We start from the raw sequence: 14,993 nt of genomic DNA, 5'->3' as shown, positions 1-14,993 counted from the left end.
AGTCACTAGGCTAAGTCATGAAAAGAGGAATGAAACCATACTGTGAAAATATGGAGATTTATTTGGTGCTGCTCTGGGGCCTGTCCTATCATAACTAACATAGACCACATATTGGCCTTGCTAAGCATCTCTGCACATTTTGATGGTTCTCTTCTGCTCTGTTGTGTGACAGATTTTTTTTTTCCTGAAGAGAATTAACACACACGACTTGGCATAGCACAGATACCACCAAAGTCTACCTCGGTGAAGCAATGGGTTTTATTGGGGTTGGGTACAAGAGTATGGGTGAAGGGTTACTTATAGGAGCAGAAATGACTCAGGGACAGCTGCATCACCAAAGCCTACCCCAGCATGGGTGACAGCTCACAGAATCTGAACATCTGGAGCTCACGGCACAGCCTGTGGACAGATCACCAGGCTGGAGAGCATCCTTCAGGGTGGCTCAGTTGATCTACCCCTCTTCCCGACTGCTTAGCTGCAGTCTGCTTCTTTTCCAGCTGCTTGGTTGAAAGGGTCTCTGCTTCTGTGCATCTTGTGCGGGAGTGACTCTCTGCAGTCCTTGTGGTTTATTCTTGGGGGTGCTGGGGGTGGCGTGCTAGTGAATCCCGTCAGTCAAGGACTTCCTGAAACAATGTGAGTTGTTTAATGTGAGTTCTGTTTTAAGGAGGTCTCCCAGAATTGGAATGTTTCAGTCTGGAGGAAACTGGTACATAGCAGCTCTTCTCCTTGTAGTTTTAAAACGTAAAGGCCAAACAGGATGCCTAAGTTTCAAAGAACGCAAACACATAGCTGAGTGATCATTTTGTTTGCAGTGAATCCATGATACCCATCAGGTATCATCTTGATAGTGTCAGGTATCATCTTGATAGTGTCTTTGTGACCCCCCCTGACCACGTTAAGACATTATCTTGGCAGCAGGTTGGGTTACCATCCCCCTTTGTTTGATAGATCCAGAGGAGCTACCAATTATTGTTAAAATGCCTTGCATCGAGTAGCCCTTGGGTCAAAGGATGACATCCTGGAGGACCATTTGCAATGATTATGTAATTAATACAATCATGATGTATAACTGCATGTAATGGTTTTTAATCGATAGAGACCTTTTCTTCCCGGCTATTCCTCAGAGAAAGGTGGTGTCTACCTGCATGCCTTTCAGAAGCATCCTTTGCTATACAGTAGCTTTTATTCTACATATGTAAGGACTTTCTTTGAAACCTACGAGCCCTAGACAATTCTTGAACTAGGCTTTGGGGCTCTGCTCCCCTTTCCATCCTTTAAAAACATCACTTTACACAAATACTTGATCCAGAGCCACGAAGCCATGGCCACTGACTCCTCCCAAAGTCAACACTTAGATTTATCGACTGAGAGGGTCACAACTGACCGAAACTTCACCCAGCTCAATATTTGCCCAGGGACAATAAATCTCAGCACAAACCCAAACTGAAAGTCGATGGATATGTATTGTTACATACTTTCTTCTGGCAAGAGGAATCAATTGGGTATGGATTTTGAAATAATTTCATTTTGATTGGAGCGTGGGACTCGCTTGATAGTGCTGGGAGAAAATGAAGGGGGGAAGGCGTGATGGGAAGAGTCCCTCCTTGTAATCCATAGTTAATGGGGCGCTGTGTGCAGCACTTAAAGCCAAAAGAGACACCCTGTCATCTGCCGAGCATCCAGAGGGGCTGCTTTATGCGAGATGATGTCATCATAATGGCAGAGTGTGTTAAGCCCTCTGTGAATCCCCGCAGGGTATTTGTACTACATGAGAATCAATTACAGGAAAGATAAATGGTACATTCAAAGTGTCTTTTGGCATATAGTTCACTTCTGATATATGTTGCTCTGATGAGCAACAGACGATTCAGATAAACTTCAAGGTCGTGTTTGGACTGGATAGATGTTTTTCATTAGCCAGAAAGTGACCGTTCTGATAACATAAAGAGCAGTGGGTGCAAGATGGGCAAGTGTTGCCCCACTTGGGGCAGCCAGAACAACTTCCTGGGCCACCAGGAGGAGGCAGAATGCTGTCACTTCCACAGTATGCCCAGGCCAACGTGGTCTTGCTCAGTCCACGGGGCAACCATTCCCATAAATTGTACTTACACTTCCAAGATGGCCCCTGGTGAATACATTTCCTCCGCTCTAGGTTTTTGCTTGTATGCTTGTTTGTTTGGTGGGGATTGTTTTAATTTTTTAGATTAATTTAGTATGTGTATGAGTGTCTGGGGTGCATGTTTATATAGGTCCCATGTCTGTGCCTGGTGCTCCAGGAGGTCAGAAAAGGGCAGATCCCCTGGAACTGGAGTTACAGATGGTTGGGAAATGCTATGTGGGTGCTGGGAATCAACCCTCAGCCCCCTGCAGGCGTAACAAGTGCTCTTAACCACTGAGCCATCTCTCCAGCTCCCTACCCCATCTTCAGGGGTGGGGGGAGGTGGGCTTTTAGGAGACAAGTCATTCTCCTTTTTATCATTCCTTTTTTAAAGATTATACTATAATCACATCATTTCCCCTTTCCTTTCCTCCTTCCAAACCCTCCTGTATATGCTTCCTTGCTCTTTCAAATTCATTGCCTCTTTTTTCATTCATTGTTGTTCTGTGTGTGTGTGTGTGTGTGTGTGTGTGTGTGTGTGTGTGTGTGTGTACTCCTACAAACATAAGTATAACCTGCTCAGTCTGTAAAATGTTTCTATGTATGTATGTATGTTTTCAGGGCTGACTATTTGGTATTAAATCACCAAATGGTGCGCTTTTACCTGGGGAAAACTACTTCTTCCCATCTTAGCATTCCTTAGTTGCCTGTAGTTCTCTGTGTAGAGTTGAGGTCTCCTGGACTTTCCACCTTCCACATTAGTATCTCTAGTGTCGTTGTCCTTGTTCATCAGCTCATGTTCAGACGGTCATGATGGTGACTTCTGCAATGATCCCCGAGCTACAGGTGTGGGAGTTATATTATCAAGGTATCCTTTAGGACTCAGCTCCAAACTGTCTTTTGATTAGTCGTGGCTTTCTGTAAATCACTCTTCTAAAAAAATATTTATTTTGTGTGTATGGATATGAGAGTGCCACATGTGTGCACTTCCCCCTGAGGCCTGACAAGGGTATTAGATCCCCTGGAGCTGGAGCTAGAGGGTTCTAAGCCACCGTGTTAGTGCTGGGAACTGAATCTGGGCCTGGGCGAGAGAGCAGCTACTGTTCTTAACCGCTGAGTCGTCTCTCCGGCCTGCTCGGCTCACGTTCCGATCCATCACAAATCTAACAACCAGAAGTTACGATTTGGCCCTTCTGAGACTGTGGTCTCATCAGTTCATCTCGTGACCAAACCTCCTGTTCCCCTTTTCACAATTTCACTTGTGAGTAGAGAACGTGCCTGGGGCTCCCTGGGTCCATTTCCTGGTCGCTGGGTCCTCAGCCCTTGCTCTGGGCTGTTTGTACTCCCTGTCACCATACCCAGAGGGTGCTCCACAGCCCTGCCCAAGAGTGCCACAGCAGTGTCATCCCACCCACTGGGGCACTGTCCTCCCAGGTGGACTCTGTTGCTATCTCACAGTCCTCTGGGGTCCGCCCGACTACGTGACTTGATTCTGTAATACTGAGTGCTCCGAAGCCTTCCCCGGAAGAGGTTGTCTTTCTTATATCAATAAAGTGAGACTCAAGTATTTTCTCAGAATCTTGTACCAGGAACTTTCCCTCCACCAGTGTCTGGGGTACCTTCTCTGTAAACAGAGAGCTTACAATGTCGTCATCTGAGTTTTAATGTTTCTACCCTCTAACAATAAGTGCTAAACGAGACAGTCTCCATAGCTGATTATCAGCACGACTTACTTTGCTTTTTCTGCTCACTAATTATTTGAGGGAGTAAGTGAACGGTCACGGAATATAACATGCCTGTGCCTGTATATTTCTACCCTGCTCTATTACATTTAGATTAATTGCCTTTGAGATTAGCTGTTTTCTCCATTTCTCCCAGTATGAATAGCAGAGAGAAAAAGTAAAGCCCACCTTAGGGGTCTAGGGTCTTGGCCCGTTTCCTCTCTCAGCAGTAGACGGGGTAGGAGTGTGGGTAGCAACAGAGATGGAAACAGGCCATAAAGTCTATGAGTTCCAGGCCAGTGGAGTCTGCTTTCTGACTTATGAACTGTTTCCCCTTGTCTCCATGGAAACTATGGAGCTGGCAGGAGGAAAACAATAAAGTCAGCAAAAGGCGTGGGGGTGGGGGGGGTGAGGGGGCATTCCACAGGGCAGACACAATGGTGCACATAGCTTGATCCTCTGTCTCCTGAAGTCACGCTGGATGTCACGTCCATGAACAACTCCCTCCTGTCACGCTGCATCATCACCAACCAGCACGTTCCCATCTCTTGACTCAGGCGTGACCGGTTGACATCCAAAAGTTAATGTTGAGCTGGGTAGGGTGGCACACATCTGTAACCCCAGCACTCGGAAGTCTGAAGGAGGGTGAGACTGTTAAGCTTAAGAGTCCTAGAGTTGCTGGGGAAACACAGCGAGGTCTTGTCTCCGTTTTTTAAAGAGGCTAAGATTGGTTTTTAATGGCCTTTTGGACATAAAGTTGATGGCCTGCTTACACGTATTTGAAGTATATAATTTGATAAATTTCGATGTGTGTGTGTGTATGTGTGTGTGTGTGTGTGTGTGTGTGTGTGTGTGTGTGTCGCCTTGTGACATACAAGGCTTTCTATAGACAGGAATAGCTCTCTCTAACACCTTCTCCCGTCAAGACAGCAAAGATATTCGCCACTTTGGTGCCAGCCAATCCTTCCTTCCTTTTCTTTTTAACCCTCCTCCGTGCCCCGTTCTTAAGTCCCCTGTCCTCCTAGCCTCTACACTTCTCTGAGAAACCATTAGTCCACCTCCGGTTACTAGGGATAAGTTTCCATTCTACGGGGCTTTCCACGCACGTGGCGATAAAGCACACACTCACTTTGACTGAGGTCTTTCACCCAGCATCATTATTGTGTTCTTCCATGCTGTCTCATGAATTCAGAGTTTACTTAAAGTTAGGGTCTCTACAGAGCTAACTTGGAAGTCTTGAGAGCACACTAAAAACTGGAAATGGTTGGATCTTGGGATGTATGTTAGACTGGACTTGTCTATATCTGTTCTAGAATTATCTGTCCTGGCATTAGCGGAAAACTTGCCAATCGGGAAAGCCTCGAAGTCAAGAAGGAGCAAAGTACAGATGTGAGTAAACAGCTAAGCGAATGAACAAATGGAGAGATGGAGCTACAAATAGCTTCCAATTTGCCTTCCGCTGCAAGGCTGCTCCCCACCGCGCTTCCCCGGGATCCGCTGTCACCAGTTCAGCCTAATGTTTTACTGAAAGCGTCTTCAGTTCCCCCTCCACTTCCAAAGCTCCCACCTCTACCATAAATAAAGCCTCTTATTTCCCCTCCACCTACCTGCAGCTGAACTAGGAAGAGTGACGCTTCCTCCCACTCAAAACACCTCGTTGGAAACCCCACCGACTCTTGTGTTTAGAATTTTAAAGCCACTGTGACTTGAGACAAATCTTCCCTTTTTCAGTGTCTATGTCAGGGTGCCAAGGGCTGGCCTCCTCTGCCTTCCCTGCCACATCTGAGAGACCTCAGCCCACCTAGGAAGCATTATGCACATCGGTTGCAAAACAAGCTACTTCCAGTGTTGCCAGGGAAACAAAGGATCGATGTCTTCCCAGGTGGGCGGCATCCTCTGCATCTCACCCTAGACAGTCAGAGGCCTATGCAGGTGTGCATTGCTTCATCCCAACTTAGTTCTAGGGGTAGGGACGGTGTCAGCTTGTGAGGTGCTGTGCATCCGTCCCCATTCCTTTCATCCTAGAATAGCTTGCTCTCCTGCCCCAGCTGCCCTTTTGAAACCTCTTACCCACCCCCCCACCCCCTGCCAATTTCTACATGGGCAGCACCTAAATCCCAGAAGGCTGACTGTAGCGTGCATTCCAACTTCAACACACTGTGTGCAAGACACGGAGTCTGCTGTTTCCTTTACAAAAAGCCCATTTGGTCTCCGTGTGTGTTCCAGGCTGCTGGCAGTGGCATAACTTACCTATTTAATGGGCGCACTTTAATGCACTAAATAGCACAGACTCCAAAGCTCTAGTTGAAGGCAGGGCGAAACAATTCTCTTGCAAGATAAAGGAGGCGCCACTTCAATTACTGGGAAAACCTGGGCATGAATTGCCAGGCCCAAAGAAGTACTTCATCCAGACTGGTGTTTAGTGTCTGGCCACTCCTTTACCCGATACTTCACAGGTGGAGGATTCCACCTCCCTCCCACTCTGCTGAGTGACCTGTGCCAAGAATTTGCTCATGTTTTTAGCTGAGCGGGTAATTACCTGTGACTTAATTGGCCATGCTACAGTTGTGTAGAGCTACAACTCTTCGGAGGAGTCCTCCAGGACCCTTCTCTGTCAGGTCCTGGCCTGTCTTTCCTGCCTCGTCTCCTGTGTCCCTCAAGACTTCGTCCCAGACCGTGGAAATGGCCCAGCCTCTTCCTCTCCTCACCTTCTAGTAACTTATGCAGCTTCCAAGTCTAACCCATGTGCTACTTTATCCCGTCTGCATCCAGAAACCCTCCCAGCAAAGCGATCTCTCTCCCTTTCTCCTCTGAAAGCACTTAGATCATGCCGTGGATTCTGCCTCACTGGTAGCCACAGCAGCCTAGAAAGCCACCGAAGTAGGGCCCGTAGAGGATTTCTCCTGCATGGCACTCGGCTCTCACTCAGATTAATGTACTTAATCCTCAAAGAGCCAAGTCCCAAAGATGTTATTTAACTCACCAAAAATCACAGAGCTAATAAATCACAGGCGTGAACCTGACATAGTCTGACTGAGGGACCAGGATCTAGACAGATCCCTGGCAGGCAGACAGAGGGAAAGGGGCCACAGATGAATAATAAAGATGGCAAGCTTCTGGCTTCTTCCGACCTGAGACAAAGGCTTGGCAGGCCTGTTCTCCTGCCAACAGGGTCTCCTTCTAGCTGATCGGTCCAGACTGAGATATGTTCTAAGACTGGTCCTGAACATAAAGCAATGGCCTAACAGCCCCCTTTCTTGTTTAAGTTGATCAAGCTGAAATGAGATGAGGTGGGCCCATCCCAGACCACCAAAAACACTTAAAACCCCCACCCTTCCACGGAGAAAACAGATTCTGGTTTCTGGATCCCCCCCCCTTCCCACTTTGTGGGAAGTCTTTTTTGCTGTGGGCCTCTCCCCCACCCCTTAACTTTAATAAGTTGTGCTGTGTCTGAGATTCTCCCTGCCTTTTAACCCTTCAATTGTTGGAGAAAATGAACCTGATCAAGACTCCTAGACTGTCACATGACCTTTGCATTTAACCAACGGGCCTCTTGCAAAGAGAAGCTCTGCACTGCTTTCAGAAAGTGTATGTGCTACTTACAGGGAAAGTGCTCTGTAAGCATGGTATGCTCACAGGGACATGCATCAGTACACACATGATACACACATGAATGTGTGTGTGTATGTGTGAGACAGAGAGAGGAGAGAGAACATTCCTAATCTAAAATTTAAAATTCTAAATGCCCCTAGATCTAAAAACCTTTTTGAATTTTTATTTATTTTGTATGTGTGTGTGCATACATGCACGTCACAGTATCTATGTGGAGGTCAGAGGAGTTGGGGAGTAGGATCTTTACTGCTACCCCGTGGGTTCTCTGAAAGGAACTCAGGCTGTCAGCCTTGGCAGCAAGTGCTTGTACTTCCTGGATCTCCTCGCTGACGCTCGGTTCTCTTTCTCACGTTCTTTTTTTGCATTTACGTATGCATGTATGTATTTATTAGTTTGTTTGCTTTGACGTGCGTGCAGTGTATCACAGTATTCCTGTGACTGTTAGAAGACAACTCCCCAGACTCGGTTCTCCCCCTCCATCACGTGGGCCCCCCAAGGAATGAAGTCAGGTCTTTGGGCTTGGCAGCAAGTGCTCTTACCACTGAGCCATCTTACCAGCCCCTAAAAACTTTTAAGCACCAACATGACACCCACCTCAAGCAGAAAATTCCATACCACTGGATTTTGTTTCTTGCACAAAATTGTTTGAAATACTATGCAAATTTTTCTTTAGGCTAATGTATAACATACAGGTTCTAGCCCTAAGATAGTATTGATGCAAATACTCTACATCTTAAAAAGAAAACAATAGGAAGAATTGAATTCTGAACCTAAGCATTTTGGATAAAAGTAAATATGTACATACACACATACATACACATATATATGTACATATCGCATACAATAAGTAGAACATGCCCGGTGGCGGTGGCACAAGGCTTTAATCCCAGCACTCGGGAGGCAGAGCCAAGCAGATCTATGTGAGTCCAAGGCCAGCCTGGTCTATAGAGCAAGATCCAGGACAGGCACTAAAACTACACAGAGAAACCCTGTCTCGAAAAACCAAAAAAAAAAAAGAAAGAAAGAAGGAAGGAAGGAAGGAAGGAAAGAAGGAAGGAAGGAAGGAAGGAAGGAAGGAAGGAAGGAAGGAAGGAAGGAAGGAAGGAAGGAAGGAAGGAAGGAAAAAGAAGGAAAGAAAGAAGAAAGTTCCTCTGGATGCTATGACAAATAACCATCTTTGGTGAGTTGAAACAGCAGGAACTTACCCTCTTGGTTCCAGAGGCCTGAAATCTCTATTACTGAACCCAAATCAAGGTGTGGACAGTGCATGCTTTCTCCAGAGGCTCTGCAGCAGAGTCTGCATTCACCGGTTCTGATGTGTGACCTGGCTTTCCTGCCGGCCTGTCGTATAAGGGCATGCGCAATCCAACATCATGTCCCCAGCTTATGACCCTTCCCTTAAATCAACGCTGGAAAGACCCTTTCTCCAAGACAATCCGACCAGGGAGTGGAAGCTGCTCATCTTTAGGGGCCACAGTGCCACCAAGCACAGCACTCAGAGTGGGATCTTAGTCCCAAGTCAGCGGGGTCAGGAACAGCCAGTCTTCCAAATGAACATACACTAAGAAAAAAATTAAAAATCTGGCATTGTAGGAACCCTTCCTTAGTCCCTAAAGGGCAAAGAAAGGTTTGGAACAACAGAAACTGCACAGAGGCCTCAAAGAAAAGGCTGGGTGCAGACAGGAAGGGTGCATGTCCTTCAATGTAAAAAAGGAAACGGCACACACTCCTTGGCAAACACACTGTAGGTTACATTTTTATGGTCGGATCAACAAAATGCTCTCCATGAACCAGGATTCTGTGCAGCACAGACTGTTCCAGAAACTCTCCTGCTGCCAGGACGAGGAGGAGACGCAGCCGGGCCTCTTACCCTGGGTGTCTGTGGAAATTCTTTCCCACATATCTCAAGGCTGCCTGCGCTAACAACCGGATCATAGATCATCCTCAGGGGACCCAGCCAGCTACCCCTCTGGTCAGAGCCCAGGGACTCTGAGCACGGAGCACGAAACATTTCAAGGTTGTTGTCAGCGCGGGTTACATCAGCATGTTAACGAGGGCCAACCTGGAATCGCATGCTTGCACCGAGCCCACCAGCCCCTTTGACGACTCAAATAAGTGAGTCTTTGCTAATAAATCCTCCATTTGGGAAACAACTTCCTAGAAGATGTTCAGACAGAGAATCCCTGCAGGCCTTTCGGTCAATATGATTTTATGGTTTGTTTAAAAATGGTTAAATAGCTATTAGGCCCCTCTCTCTGGCCTGCGTCCCTGCCTTCATAGAAGTCATGCGTGCCTCCCCCCCCCCCCCTTTAAACCCCTCAGACATATAAACACACACTCTTGCCGTTTGATTGCTCCATTATGGGGCAGAAACATTGTGATTTTTCCACCTCTGTTGAGCATTAAGAATTCAATCCTGACCACGGATGTGAGCCCAGTGGCCTCCAGTGGCAGGCCCCTCCATTTAGATGAGCCACATGAGCTCAGCTCTGCACTGACTGCCAGGGGTGGGGGAGGGGACCCCTTCTCTGTCTGATCCATTCTCCGTTGCAAACAGTTCAATAAAAACTGGTAGAATCAGAAAGCTTTCTTTTCCTAGTGAATCGGTTTAACCTGCTATTTTATTTTTGCTGGGTTGGTGATCATTTGCCATGCAGGTGGTTAAATAAATAATACCTGGTTTATTGCGATCCAGGAAGTATACATCAACGCAGCCTGGAGAGAGAAGGCGCCCCGAGCCAGCACTCAGTTCTCTCAGGACCAGCTGGGTCAGGCAGGAAGTCTCCTCAGAAACACATCTCAGTGGTTGCTGGCGGGATGACCATTTTGGTCAGGAGCCAGACCCTGGTTCTCTTCCAATGTCACTCTTGAGGGAAGCTTAGCAGCCGTGAAACCTCTCCTGGGACACTGTCATCCAACCGTTTCACAGAACATGGATTTGCCTGGCAGCCGGAAACAGCACAGTGCCTTTCTCCCAAATCCTTTATCTATGCATCTCAAGAAGGTTTGGGTGAAGATAGAGCTATATTTCATACCAGGAGACCTGTTGGCAGGTCTCTCCTTGGAAGAGCAATATCTCAGGGCCTGGTGCTAATGTCGTAATTCAATTCAGTCTTTGCGTGAACAGAGAGAGAAAGCAGAAACCAGGAGGTGAGAATTCCCAAGTTCAAGAACGCTGAATTCTTTCTTTTTGGTTCATTGAAGAAATCTCTATGAGCTAACTACATTATACTCACAAAGGTGATGTTTCCAGCAGTTTAGAAATGTAATAGGAAGCTAGATAGGGTGGTGCACACCTGTAATCCCAGCACTTGAGAGACTGAGGCAGAAGGGTTATGAGTTCAAAGCCAGCCTGGGTTATGTAGATAGATCCTGGCTCAAAAAAAAATTATTTTTTAAAATTGGAATTCCAGGTATTATGTGCGAACAACAATTTTTTTACTAACTGAAACTAGAGAAGTTTCACCCATTTCTTGGAGAATGAGAAACTATTTGGTTTCTTCTTGGTCATGCCTATTCATAATGGCAAAAAGAAAAACAGCAGCCTTCGGTTGTGTCAGAAGAAAATATTAGGCCGGGCTTATGCCTCTCACAAAATTCATGCAGGGAGCGACAGAAACAAAAGAAAGCTTTACGGAAGGAAAGATCCTGGGCCCCCTGGAAGCTACTGATGGAATCTGTTGACTGTTTTTAGACAGTTCTTGTCCTAAATCTTTGTCTGTTTACAGAGAAAACACATTGCTTTACAGTAGACAGGCAAAGCTAGTATTCTGCGAACCACCTAAAACAGTGGTTCTCAACCTGTGGGTCATGACCCCTTTGGAGGTCAAAAGACCCTTTCACAGGGGTCACCTAAGACCATCTGTGTATTAGATATTTACATGATGATTCCTAACAGGAGCAGCGAAATCACAGCAATGAATAAAACAACTCTATGGTTGGGGGTCACCACAGCATGAGCAACTGAATTAAAGGGTCGCAGCATTAGCAAGACTGATAACCCCTGTTCTAGCAGTATAAGGCGTCTCTCAACAACACTCCCCTATAGCCCCCCCCAGGAGAGACCCCACATCAAATCCTTAGCTTATTCACTTCCGTGGTCTTTCAAATCAAAACAGAGTTGAAACCAAAAGTGGACCAAGGGCGAGAGAATAGTAGCCTTTCCAAGTCGGGATCAAGACCCCTCCCGTCCAGTAGAGCCTTGACCCTGAGCACTCAGGACAGCCCAGCAAGGCTGGGAATGCAGGGGGTGCTTCTGGGAGTGGAAGAGATGTAGCCCTTTCTCCTGGCACACACAGCTCCACAGCAACACCAGCATGGTGATCACGCCTCACATTTCTCCTCAGCGGGGCCCCTCTGTGGAGTACATAAGCACTCAACCATATAACACAGAAGCAGCAAAGATCAACCCCCACAACGTCCATAAGGACTGGATCTGCAAGATGAAATTTCCATTGACAGACCAAAGAGAAACAAACTTTTGTACCTACTGACACTCTTCTTTTTATTATGAGCTGAATTACGTCCCTATGAAGTGTCCTTCGTGCTGGGTTCCAAGTACCCTCAGGTGCCCTTTCCCATCCAGCCATAGACAAGAGGCTACAGCTAGAGTTTTCCTGGTCCTGCCTGACCCACAGTCAGGACAAATCTCTCTCACCTGCCAGTCCCCCAGACGCTCAGACCCAACTGAGTAAACACACAGAGACTTATATTGCTTACAAACTGTATGGCCGCAGCAGGCTTCTTGTTATCTAGTTCCTATATCTTAAATTAACCCATTTCTATTCATCTATAAGTTGCCACGTGGTACGTGGCTTACCGGTATCTTAACATCTTCTCGTGGCGGCGGCTGGCAACGTCTCTCTAACTTGGCCTTCCACATCCCAGCATTCTCCTCTCCACTTCCCCTATATTCTCCCACCTACACTTCCTGCCTGGCTACTGGCCAATCGGCATTTTATTTATACAGAGCGATATCCACGGCAAGAGGCTACTGCCTGCTCTTACCACAACTATCTCAGAATATCTATGCGCTTTCTTTACCAATGCCTGGAGTTTCCCATGTCGCTGACTCAGTTTCCCTGTTCTTCTGACACACATGAGAAACAATAAGGTGGTTTTACAGTGCTGGCAGGCTTGGAGACACAAGCTCACACGCCCTGACCATTGTCCACAGACAAGCCCAGAACTCCGGCAGTCCCGAAGCCTAGTCTCACCTGCAAATCTTTACAACTGCATCCGTGTGCTGAGGAAAAACAAAATATTACCCAGAGAGGTATACAACAAGAAGCACTGAGCTGAGGTGCTGGCTCAAGAGTCCTCCATGACCCACAAGGTCAGCTGCCTCCTAATGGAAGTTCAGAGGGGGTGGAGCCAAGAGCTCCTCTTCCGGGTGTGGAGTCTGTCTTACGGTGGAAGCTCTGAGTTCTCGTCTCTCTGAGAAGATAATGTCATGTGCTCTGCAGCCCAAAACCATCTCCAAGGAGAAGCCATGGTCTCGCGTTTGATTTCTCTTTTGTACACTTTTGTCATCGATTAATAGTTATATCATATTTTCTAATATATTCGCTCTTTATTATTAGTGACTTAAATGCATTTCCTCATAGTCTTGAACCTGGAGATTTAGCTTCCGTTTGTGGAAACTGTCTCCCACGTAGCAGCCCATTTAGCGAGTCAGGAATGGAAGACAGTTTCCATCCCAGTTACTAAATCCAACCTAACCACGTCAGGAAAACTTCAGTTTTACCTTGCTGGTTCAGACAGATGTTACCATAAATGCCCATGATAATTTCTTCATTCTGGATTCTGATTCTGGGATGGGTGGACAGACAGACAGATAGATGGGTAGATGCACTGATGGATCAGGTCTTTGTTGTGAGCATGTGACTTGAATTAAGGAAGATGTCGATTCCTTCACTACGTCTTAACGGAGTTCTCATTTCATCCATCTCATGGACTCCTACCCCAAGCAGTACCATGTTATTATCTGCTTCTTTTCAAGGATATCTTAATACCATTCTCTCCCCCAAGGAGATGTACCATAGTAAACCCATGGCTGGTGAGAGGAACTGTGTGTGTGTGTGTGTGTGTGTGTGTGTGTGTGTGTGTGTGTGTGTGTGTAAAGGCAAATAGGAAAGTCAAAGGAAATCTGGCAGACCGTAGACTAACCGTAGCTAGGTAGTTGAGCACAGAGTGTCTATGGAAGCCGAGAGTTAGCAAATGTGCCTATGGAGCTTCTCCTACCTACCCCGAGACACTTCCATTCACTTCGAGAAACACATCCCAGGTAGAAGACAACTTGTTGCCTTGCATGGTTCAAGCACCTAATACGAGTTCCGAACATACTGGACTTCAGTGTTATATCCAGTCCTGAAAGTGCATTACTGTTGATACTCTATCCCCACATTCCACTCCCTGTCCCAAAACACAATAAGTGAGAAGAAGTCTGGAGCATGAGGAGGTAACAGGTGCAAGCAAAACCTGCGAAATACTAGGGGAAAGAGTGTGTTAGCCCCCCCACACACCCCAGGAAAGATGCTCATTCCCCACTCCTTGTGTGCCTTATTAATGACAAGGACTCGTTAATCACATTCCCTGGTGGTGGGGAAAACATCTTGTTCCCATTCATTAGGTCACAATAACTTTTTTGTTCACCCAAAGAGCCTGGGACAAGGTTCAGCGCGGAATGTCATTGACGGCCCTGCTAATTGAAATCCCATCTGAAGCTTTGCACCTCCAGAATGGAAACCAGCCAAATCGTCCCAGCCCTTTCACAATGGCTTCTTCCTGTCCCAAACCCCTGGGCCTAATCCACCAGATAGTTAGTTTTCTGAAGGATTTGAACAGCCCCACCACTGAATGCCAGAGAACCCAAGCTTCCCGGTGCAAGATTATAAATGTGTATGGGATGAATGCACAGGCACACATGAACAAATGGATAAGCGAAGAAATGAACCGTGAACGTAAATCCAAAAGGTTTGATTCTCTGCCCCTTACCACAATCAAAAGTCAGAATTAGGCGTATGCAACTGTTGCAATCTTTCTGTTAAGCACAACCAGGACTCAATTGGCACTAATTAAGACTTCAACAATAGCTAATGAACTATTCAATAAAACTAACCACCCTTACATCCTGACCTCAGAAAAGGTCAAATGAGGAAGTGACCCAACTCTACAGCCAGGTAGCAAAGGCCCATAAAGGCTTTCTTCGGTAGCCTTCGGTGAGGGAGCCATCACACAGCACCATCTAGACTCCAGACTCAGCCATCACTTCTCGGCGGCACAGAGAGGTGGACACATCCGTTTTCCAACCCAAAGGTTGCACATGCTCTCTGGAGAGCCCCATCAGCCAAGCCACCCCTCAGCTTCTTTCTCTCTTCACACAGAAAGATTAGCAACCCCACGATCTGGCCTTCCAACAGATCATGACTCACTGGTTTGGAATTAATCATATTCCTGAAGAAGGGGAGAAAAAGCACTAACCGGATGCCAGTGAGAAAGAAGCAATGGTACAGCATTCCTTAAATCACAAGAACCCACCGTTCCTGGGGAGAGAAGGGTCC

At 46.7% G+C, this 14,993-nt stretch overlaps 2 long non-coding RNA genes across 3 annotated transcripts; one reads left to right on the top strand and one right to left on the bottom strand.

The window, feature by feature from the left end:
* Window positions 1-244: 244 nt before the first annotated feature.
* LOC121822079 (uncharacterized) lies at window positions 245-4,146 on the bottom strand. 2 transcript variants are annotated; one of them, XR_013044121.1, is made up of 2 exons: window positions 4,009-4,146; window positions 245-2,921 (listed from the first exon to the last, which is right to left on the bottom strand). It is a non-coding gene; the product is annotated as an uncharacterized LOC121822079 (long non-coding RNA). The 2 variants fall into 2 exon arrangements; XR_013044122.1 differs by having other exon boundaries at window positions 245-761.
* A 92-nt stretch (window positions 4,147-4,238) lies between these two features.
* Window positions 4,239-5,421, top strand: LOC143268367 (uncharacterized). Its single transcript, XR_013044222.1, has 2 exons — window positions 4,239-4,464; window positions 5,133-5,421. It is a non-coding gene; the product is annotated as an uncharacterized LOC143268367 (long non-coding RNA).
* The last annotated feature ends 9,572 nt before the right edge of the window (window positions 5,422-14,993 follow it).

Source organism: Peromyscus maniculatus, chromosome 13, assembly GCF_049852395.1.
Source record: "Peromyscus maniculatus bairdii isolate BWxNUB_F1_BW_parent chromosome 13, HU_Pman_BW_mat_3.1, whole genome shotgun sequence".
NCBI classification, from domain to species: Eukaryota; Metazoa; Chordata; class Mammalia; order Rodentia; family Cricetidae; genus Peromyscus; species Peromyscus maniculatus.
This window is presented reverse-complemented; position numbering and strand designations above follow the sequence as displayed.